A 10,000-nucleotide genomic window follows, 5' to 3' on the forward strand; every position below is an offset into this window, starting at 1 on the left:
GACTTTGAGACCTGTAACGCGGGTAGCTCAGCCGGATTTGACCCGGCGGTTCTGGCGACGGTCTCGCCTTCGAGGGGGGAGCGCCCCGCGTGTTCAGGCCGAATTTTGTGCATTTCCATCGGCGGGAAGAGGTCCAAACGGGAATGGGATTGAATGTGACTGCTGAAGCCGACATTGAGACCTCTAACGCGGGTAGCTCGGCAGGATTTGACCCGGCGGTTCTGCCGAAGGTCTCACCTTCGAGGGGGGAGCGTCCCGCGTGTTCAGGCCGAATATCGTGCATTGTTAACGGCGGGAAGTGTTCCAAAAGGGAATGGGATTGAATGTGACTGCTGAAGCCGACATTGAGACCTCTAACGCGGGTAGCTCGGCCGGATTTGACCCGGCGGTTCTGGCGACGGTCTCGCCTTCGAGGGGGGAGCGTCCCGCGTGTTCAGGCCGAATTTTGTGCATTTCCATCGGCGGGAAGAGGTCCAAACGGGAATGGGATTGAATGTGACTGCTGAAGCCGACATTGAGACCTCTAACGCGGGTAGCTCGGCAGGATTTGACCCGGCGGTTCTGCCGAAGGTCTCACCTTCGAGGGGGGAGCGCCCACCGTGTACAGGCCGATTTTCATGCATTTCCAACCGTGGGAAGGGGGCCGAAAGGGGATGGGGGTGAATGTGACTGCTCAACCCGACTTTGAGGCATCTAACCCGGGTAGCTCAGCCGGGTTTGACCCGGCGGTTCTGCCGACGGCCTCGCCTTCGAGGGGGGAGCGTCCCCCGTGTACAGGCCGATTTTCATGCATTTCGAACCGTGGGAAGTGGCCCAAAAGGGGATGGGAGTGAATGTGACTGCTCAACCCGACTTTGGCGCTTCCGAGCCGGGTAGCTCAGCCGGGTTTGACCCGGCGGTTCTGCCGACGGTCTCGTCTTCGAGGCGGGTGCCTCCCCCGTGTACAGGCCGATTTTCATGCATTTCGTACCGTGGGAAGTGGTCCAAAAGGGAATGGGGGTGGACGTGACTGCTCATACCGACATCGAGACTTGTAAGCCGTGTAGCTCGGCCGGGTTTGATCCGGCGGGTCTGCCGACGGTCTCGTCTTCGAGAGGGGGGCCTCCCCCGTGTACAGGCCGATTTTCGTGCATTTCCAACGGTGGGAAGAGGTTCATAAGGGGATGGGGGTGAATGTGACTGCTCAACCCGACTCTGAGGCTTCTAACCCGGGTAGCTCGGCCGGGTTTGACCCGGCGGTTCTGCCGTCGGTCTCGCCTTCGAGAGGGGCGCCTCCCCCGTGTACAGGCCGATTTTCGTGCATTTCCAACGGTGGGAAGAGGTTCAAAAGGGGATGGGGGTGAATGTGACTGCTCAACCCGACTCTGAGGCTTCTAACCCGGGTAGCCCGGCCGGGTTTGACCCGGCGGTTCTGCCGTCGGTCTCGCCTTCGAGGGCGGAGCCTCCCCCGTGTACAGGCCGATTTTCGTGCATTTCAAACCGTGGGAAGCGGTCCAAAAGGGGATGGGAGTGAATGTGACTGCTCATACCGACCTTGGCGCTTCCGACCCGGGTAGCTCAGCCGGGTTTGACCCGGCGGTTCTGCCGACGGTCTCGCCTTCGAGGGGGGAGCGTCCCCCGTGTTCAGGCCGAATTTTGTGCATTTCGAACCGTGGGAAGTTGCCCAAAAGTCGATGGGAGTGAATGTGACTGCTCAACCCGACTTTGGCGCTTCCGAGCCGGGTAGCTCGGCCGGGTTTGACCCGGCGGTTCTGCCGACGGTCTCGTCTTCGAGGCGGGTGCCTCCCCCGTGTACAGGCCGATTTTCATGCATTTCGTACCGTGGGAAGTGGTCCAAAAGGGAATAGGGGTGGACGTGACTGCTCATACCGACATTGAGACTTGTAAGCCGTGTAGCTCGGCCGGGTTTGATCCGGCGGGTCTGCCGACGGTCTCGTCTTCGAGGCGGGTGCCTCCCCCGTGTACAGGCCGATTTTCGTGCATTTCGAACCGTGGGAAGTGGTCCAAAAGGGGATGGGGGTGGACGTGACTGCTCAACCCGACTTTGAGGCTTCTAACCCGGGTAGCTCGGCCGGGTTTGACCCGTCGATTCTGCCGATGGTCTCGTTTTGGAGGGGGGAGCCTCCCCCGTGTTCAGTCCGATTTTCGTGCATTTCGAACCGTGGGAAGTGGCCCAAAAGGGGATGGGAGTGAATGTGACTGCTCATACCGACTTTGGCGCTTCCGAGCCTGGTAGCTCAGCCGGGTTTGATCCGGCGGTTCTGCCGACGGTCTCGTCTTCGAGGCGGCTCCCTCCCCCGTGTACAGGCCGATTTTCATGCATTTGCAACGGTGGGAAGTTGCCCAAAAGGGGATGGGAGTGAATGTGACTGCTCAACCCGACTTTGGCGCTTCCGAGCCTGGTAGCTCAGCCGGGTTTGAACCGGCGGTTCTGCCGACGGTCTCGTCTTCGAGGCGGCTCCCTCCCCCGTGTACAGGCCGATTTTCGTGCATTTCGAACCGTGGGAAGTGGTCCAAAAGGGAATGGGGGTGGACGTGACTGCTCAACCCGACTCTGAGGCTTCTAACCCGGGTAGCTCGGCCGGGTTTGATCCGGCGGTTCTGCCGACGGTCTCGTCTTCGAGGCCGGTGCCTCCCCCGTGTACAGGCCGATTTTCGTGCATTTCCAACGGTGGGAAGTGGTCCAAAAGGGAATGGGGGTGGACGTGTCTGCTCATACCGACTTTGAGACTTGTAAGCCGGGTAGCTCAGCCGGGTTTGTTCCGGCGGTTCTGCCGACGGTCTCGTCATCGAGGGGGGAGCCTCCCCCGTGTCCAGGCCGATTTTCATGCATTTCCAACCGTGGGAAGTGGTCCAAAAGGGAATGGGGGTGAATGTGACTGCTCATACCGACTTTGAGACTTTTAAGCCGGGTAGCTCAGCCGGGTTTGACCCGGCGGTTCTGCCGACGGTCTCGCCTTCGAGGGGGGAGCGTCCCCCGTGTTCAGGCCGAATTTTGTGCATTTCGAACCGTGGGAAGTTGCCCAAAAGTCGATGGGAGTGAATGTGACTGCTCAACCCGACTTTGAGACTTGTAAGCCGGGTAGCTCAGCCGGGTTTGACCCGGCGGTTCTGCCGACGGTCTCGTCTTCGAGGCGGGTGCCTCCCCCGTGTACAGGCCGATTTTCATGCATTTCGTACCGTGGGAAGCGGTCCAAAAGGGGATGGGAGTGAACGTGACTGCTCATACCGACTTTGGCGCTTCCGAGCCGGGTAGCTCAGCCGGGTTTGACCCGGCGGGTCTGCCGACGGTCTCGCCTTCGAGGGGGGAGCGTCCCCCGTGTTCAGGCCGAATCTTGTGCATTTCGAACCGTGGGAAGTTGCCCAAAAGTCGATGGGAGTGAATGTGACTGCTCAACCCGACTTTGAGACTTGTAAGCCGGGTAGCTCAGCCGGGTTTGACCCGGCGGTTCTGCCGACGGTCTCGTCTTCGAGGCCGGTGCCTCCCCCGTGTACAGGCCGATTTTCGTGCATTTCCAACGGTGGGAAGTGGTCCAAAAGGGAATGGGGGTGGACGTGTCTGCTCATACCGACTTTGAGACTTGTAAGCCGGGTAGCTCAGCCGGGTTTGTTCCGGCGGTTCTGCCGACGGTCTCGTCATCGAGGGGGGAGCCTCCCCCGTGTCCAGGCCGATTTTCATGCATTTCCAACCGTGGGAAGTGGTCCAAAAGGGAATGGGGGTGAATGTGACTGCTCATACCGACTTTGAGACTTTTAAGCCGGGTAGCTCGGCCGGGTTTGACCCGGCGGTTCTGCCGACGGTCTCGTCTTCGAGGCGGGTGCCTCCCCCGTGTACAGGCCGATTTTCGTGCATTTCGAACCGTGGGAAGTGGTCTAAAAGTCGATGGGAGTGAACGTGACTGCTCAACCCGACTTTGAGACTTGTAAGCCGGGTAGCTCAGCCAGGTTTGACCCGGCGGTTCTGCCGACGGTCTCGCCTTCGAGGGCGGACCCTCCCCCGTGTACAGGCCGGTTTTCGTGCATTTCGAACCGTGGGAAGTGATCCAAAAGGGAATGGGGGTGAACGTGACTGCCCAACCCGGCTTTGAGACTTGTAAGCCGGGTAGCTCAGCCGGGTTGGACCCGGCGGTTCTGCCGACGGTCTCGACTTCGAGGCGGGTGCCTCCCCCGTGTACAGGCCGATTTTCATGCATTTGCAACGGTGGGAAGTTGCCCAAAAGTCGATGGGAGTGAATGTGACTGCTCAACCCGACTTCGAGACTTGTAAGCCGGGTAGCTCAGCCGGGTTTGACCCGGCGGTTCTGCCGACGGTCTCGCCTTCGAGGGGGGAGCCTCCCCCGTGTACAGGCCGATTTTCGTGCATTTCCAACGGTGGGAACAGGTTCAAAAGGGGATGGGAGTGATTGTGACTGCTCAACCCGACTCTAGGGCTTCTAACCCGGGTAGCCCGGCCGGGTTTGACCCGGCGGTTCTGCCGACGGTCTCGTCTTCGAGGCGGGTGCCTCCCCCGTATACAGGCCGATTTTCATGCATTTCGAACCGTGGGAAGTGGTCCAAAAGGGAATGGGGGTGGACGTGTCTGCTCATACCGACTTTGAGACTTGTAAGCCGGGTAGCTCAGCCGGGTTTGATCCGGCGGTTCTGCCGACGGTCTCGCCTTCGAGGGGGGAGCCTCCCCCGTGTTCAGTCCGATTTCCATGCATTTCCAACCGTGGGAAGTTGCCCAAAAGGGGATGGGAGTGAATGTGACTGCTCAACCCGACTTTGGCGCTTCCGAGCCGGGTAGCTCAGCCGGGTTTGACCCGGCGGTTCTGCCGACGGTCTCGTCTTCGAGGCGGGTGCCTCCCCCGTATACAGGCCGATTTTCATGCATTTCGAACCGTGGGAAGTGGTCCAAAAGGGAATGGGGGTGGACGTGTCTGCTCATACCGACTTTGAGACTTGTAAGCCGGGTAGCTCAGCCGGGTTTGATCCGGCGGTTCTGCCGACGGTCTCGCCTTCGAGGGGGGAGCCTCCCCCGTGTTCAGTCCGATTTCCATGCATTTCCAACCGTGGGAAGTTGCCCAAAAGGGGATGGGAGTGAATGTGACTGCTCAACCCGACTTTGGCGCTTCCGAGCCGGGTAGCTCAGCCGGGTTTGACCCGGCGGTTCTGCCGACGGTCTCGTCTTCGAGGCGGGTGCCTCCCCCGTGTACAGGCCGATTTTCATGCATTTGGAACCGTGGGAAGTGGTCCAAAAGGGAATGGGGGTGGACGTGACTGCTCATACCGACTTTGAGACTTGTAAGCCGGGTAGCTCAGCCGGGTTTGACCCGGCGGTTCTGCCGACGGTCTCGCCTTCGAGGGGGGAGCCTCCCCCGTGTTCAGTCCGATTTTCGTGCATTTCCCACGGTGGGAAATGGTATCTTTCATTACGGGGACAAGGGTCTGAAGCGGTGAAGTCAGTAACCGGCATAGTTAAGGAAAGGGTTCGAATTTTCTCAACAGTACGAAAAAAGTGAGCAGGGAAGCTAGAGAAGGTGTCAGTGAGTCCCAAACGAGTGAACCGCAAAACTTAGGGAAATGCCCGAAAGCGTTTTAAAGGGTGAAATCGGGAACGAGGAAATGATCGGAAAGTGCCTGAAAGTGCTAAATGAGTAAACAGAAAAACGATGAAAAATGTTTGAAAAGAAGAAGTGAGTAACCAGGAAAACTTAGAAAAATGTTCAAAACGAAGAAATCAGTAACCAGGAAAACTTAGAAAAATGATCAAAAAGAAGAAATGAGTAACCAGGAAAACTTAGAAAAATGTTTAAAAAGAAGAAATCAGTAACCAGGAAAACTTAGGAAAATGTTTAAAAAGAAGAAATCAGTAACCAGAAAAACTGCGAAAAATGTTTAAAAAGAAGAAATGAGTAACCAGAAAAACTTAGAAAAATGTTTAAAAAGAAGAAATCAGTAACCAGGAAAACTTAGAAAAATGTTTAAAAAGAAGAAATCAGTAACCAGGAAAACTTAGAAAAATGTTTAAAAAGAAGAAATCAGTAACCAGGAAAACTTAGAAAAATGTTATAAAAGAAGAAGTGAGTAACCAGAAAAACTTAGAAAAATGTTTAAAAAGAAGAAATCAGTAACCAGAAAAACTGCGAAAAATGTTTAAAAAGAAGAAATCAGTAACCAGACAAACTGCGAAAAATGTTTAAAAAGAAGAAATCAGTAACCAGGAAAACTTAGAAAAATGTTTAAAAAGAAGAAGTGAGTAACCAGAAAAACTTAGAAAAATGTTTAAAAAGAAGAAATCAGTAACCAGAAAAACTGCGAAAAATGTTTAAAAAGAAGAAATCAGTAACCAGGAAAACTTAGAAAAATGTTTAAAAAGAAGAAATCAGTAACCAGAAAAACTGCGAAAAATGTTTAAAAAGAAGAAATCAGTAACCAGAAAAACTTAGAAAAATGTTTAAAAAGAAGAAGTGAGTAACCAGAAAAACTTAGAAAAATGTTTAAAAAGAAGAAATCAGTAACCAGAAAAACGGCGAAAAATGTTTAAAAAGAAGAAATCAGTAACCAGACAAACTGCGAAAAATGTTTAAAAAGAAGAAATCAGTAACCAGAAAAACTTAGAAAAATGTTTAAAAAGAAGAAATCAGTAACCAGAAAAACTTAGAAAAATGTTTCAAAAGAAGAAGTGAGTAACCAGAAAAACTTAGAAAAATGTTTAAAAAGAAGAAGTGAGTAACCAGAAAAACTTAGAAAAATGTTTAAAAAGAAGAAATCAGTAACCAGAAAAACTTAGAAAAATGTTTAAAAAGAAGAAATCAGTAACCAGAAAAACTGCGAAAAATGTTTAAAAAGAAGAAATCAGTAACCAGGAAAACTTAGAAAAATGTTTAAAAAGAAGAAATGAGTAACCAGGAAAACTTAGAAAAATGTTTAAAAAGAAGAAATGAGTAACCAGGAAAACTTAGAAAAATGTTTAAAAAGAAGAAATCAGTAACCAGAAAAACTTAGAAAAATGTTTAAAAAGAAGAAATCAGTAACCAGAAAAACGGCGAAAAATGTTTAAAAAGAAGAAATGAGTAACCAGAAAAACTTAGAAAAATGTTTAAAAAGAAGAAATCAGTAACCAGAAAAACGGCGAAAAATGTTTAAAAAGAAGAAATCAGTAACCAGAAAAACTTAGAAAAATGTTTAAAAAGAAGAAGTGAGTAACCAGAAAAACTTAGAAAAATGTTTAAAAAGAAGAAATGAGTAACCAGAAAAACTTAGAAAAATGTTTAAAAAGAAGAAATCAGTAACCAGAAAAACTTAGAAAAATGTTTAAAAAGAAGAAATGAGTAACCAGAAAAACTTAGAAAAATGTTTAAAAAGAAGAAATCAGTAACCAGAAAAACGGCGAAAAATGTTTAAAAAGAAGAAATCAGTAACCAGAAAAACGGCGAAAAATGTTTAAAAAGAAGAAATCAGTAACCAGACAAACTGCGAAAAATGTTTAAAAAGAAGAAATCAGTAACCAGAAAAACTTAGAAAAATGTTTAAAAAGAAGAAATCAGTAACCAGGAAAACTTGGAAAAAAACACTTAGAAAAATTTTCAGCAAAGTGTGAAAAATATTCTAAGTGTCAGCGGAGGAAAATGCTGCAGCATCGGGAAAGATTCGCAAACTTACACCGAACATGTGCTCCGAAGTGCCGGAGGAATTGGGTGAATTGAGCCCGGCAAATGGCCAGCTGTCGTTTTGTGCCTGCAGCCCGAAAACTTTAACTTTGTCTGTCGCGGAAGTCCGGACCGAGAAAAATCCAAACGGTTTTGACCGGACCGAGTTCCAGACCGATGCAGTCAAATTTGGAATTCAGACCCATTCAGTGCCACTTGTAGTTTTTCCGCAGTGAGGTTGGCGGGGTACCCGGAGATATATGGGAACACGATTTTTAGAACAAAATGGCGGCGCGGGACCGTTCTGAAAGGCATCCGAAAAACGGTTCCACGGGCATAGCACTTTAATGACAGGTATGAGTGCATGCCGGAGAGCTCTTGGAAGTCGAATTTTTGACACTTTGTCAATTTTTTGACAGATTTGACAAACTCTTTCTGTCTGTTCTAAGAGTCAGTCAGAGACTTGTGCGGCGGTCTTTTGACACTATTGGAGGGCGGGCAAACCCCACGTTGACTCCGGCCGTCCCTCCACAGGCGCTCGTGTCCAAAATGAAGGCGAGAGACGCGAGTGGCCTGGTTCCCTTGGGTGTTGCCAAGAAGGCTGCGGGCTGACCGTTGCCTGAGCACTCCCTAAAGCCTCTTGTGATGAGAGCAGACCTCGCCTGCCGCACGACCGGCTCTGGGAGTCGTTGGGCCGCTATTTGTGAATAGTCTGGTCCTCCTCTGCCACCCGGACAAGCGCGATGGCTCTGCCGCCCTGCGGTGCTCGTCACCCAGGTTTGGGGAACACGATACTCGTAACAAAAATAAAAGGCGGCTCGGGACCTGCAGGCGAAAGGGGTCCCGTGGTGCTAAGCACGTCGACTTCGGGTCTCGGTGCAAGCCGGAGAGCTCACGGAAGTCTAAAGTTTTCGGCACGTGGTCGAATCTTTTCAAAGGCTTACCCGGCTCTTTCCGTCCATTCTGAGAGTAAGTCAGAGGCCGGTGCGGAGGTCTCTTGACAATCGGAGGGGGTGGTGGCCCTCCGCAGGCGCTCGTGTCGAAAATGAAGGCGAGAGACGCGAGTGGCCTGGTTCCCCTGGGTGTTGCCAGGAAGGCTGCGGGCTGACCCTTGCCTGAGCACTCCCTAAAGCCTCTTGTGATGACAGCAGACCTCGCGCGCCGCACGACCGGCTCTGGGAGTCGTTGGGCCGCTATCTGTGAATAGTCTGGTCCTCCTCTGCCACCCGGCCAAGTGCGATGGCTCTGCCGCCCTGCGGTGCTCGTCACGCAGGTATGGGGCACACGATGCTCGTAACAGCAAATAAAGGCGGCTCGGGACCTGCAGGCGAAAGGGGTCCCGTGGTGCTTAGCACGTCGACTTCGGGTCTCGGTGCAAGCCGGAGAGCTCACGGAAGTCTAAAGTTTTCGGCACGTGGTCGAATCTTTTGAAAGGCTTACCCGGCTCTTTCCGTCCATTCTGAGAGTCAGTCAGAGGCCGGTGCGGCGGTCTATTGACGACCGGAGGCTCCCATGGGTGTTGCGATGAGGGTGGAGGGCACAGAACCTTGCCTTAGCACTCCCTAATAAAGCCTCTTGTGAAGAGAGCAGACCTCGCGCGCCGCACGACCGGCTCTGGGAGTCGTTGGGCCGCTATCTGTGAATAGTCTGGTCCTCCTCTGCCACCCGGCCAAGTGCGATGGCTCTGCCGCCCTGCGGTGCTCGTCACGCAGGTATGGGGCACACGATGCTCGTAACAGCAAATAAAGGCGGCTCGGGACCTGCAGGCGAAAGGGGTCCCGTGGTGCTTCGCACGTCGACTTCGGGTCTCGGTGCAAGCCGGAGAGCTCACGGAAGTCTAAAGTTTTCGGCACGTGGTCGAATCTTTTGAAAGGCTTACCCGGCTCTTTCCGTCCATTCTGAGAGTCAGTCAGAGGCCGGTGCGGCGGTCTATTGACGACCGGAGGCTCCCATGGGTGTTGCGATGAGGGTGGAGGGCACAGAACCTTGCCTTAGCACTCCCTAATAAAGCCTCTTGTGAAGAGAGCAGACCTCGCGCACCGCACGACCGGCTCTGGGAGTCGTTGGGCCGCTATCTGTGAATAGTCGGGTCCTCCTCTGCCACCCGGCCAAGTGCGATGGCTCTGCCGCCCTGCGGTGCTTGTCACGCAGGTATGGGGCACACGATGCTCGTAACAGCAAATAAAGGCGGCTCGGGACCTGCAGGCGAAAGGGGTCCCGTGGTGCTTAGCACGTCGACTTCGGGTCTCGGTGCAAGCCGGAGAGCTCACGGAAGTCTAAAGTTTTCGGCACGTGGTCGAATCTTTTGAAAGGCTTACCCGGCTCTTTCCGTCCATTCTGAGAGTCAGTCAGAGGCCGGTGCGGCGGTC

This window comes from Chiloscyllium punctatum, unplaced genomic scaffold, assembly GCF_047496795.1.
Source record: "Chiloscyllium punctatum isolate Juve2018m unplaced genomic scaffold, sChiPun1.3 scaffold_655, whole genome shotgun sequence".
Classification (NCBI taxonomy): Eukaryota; Metazoa; Chordata; class Chondrichthyes; order Orectolobiformes; family Hemiscylliidae; genus Chiloscyllium; species Chiloscyllium punctatum.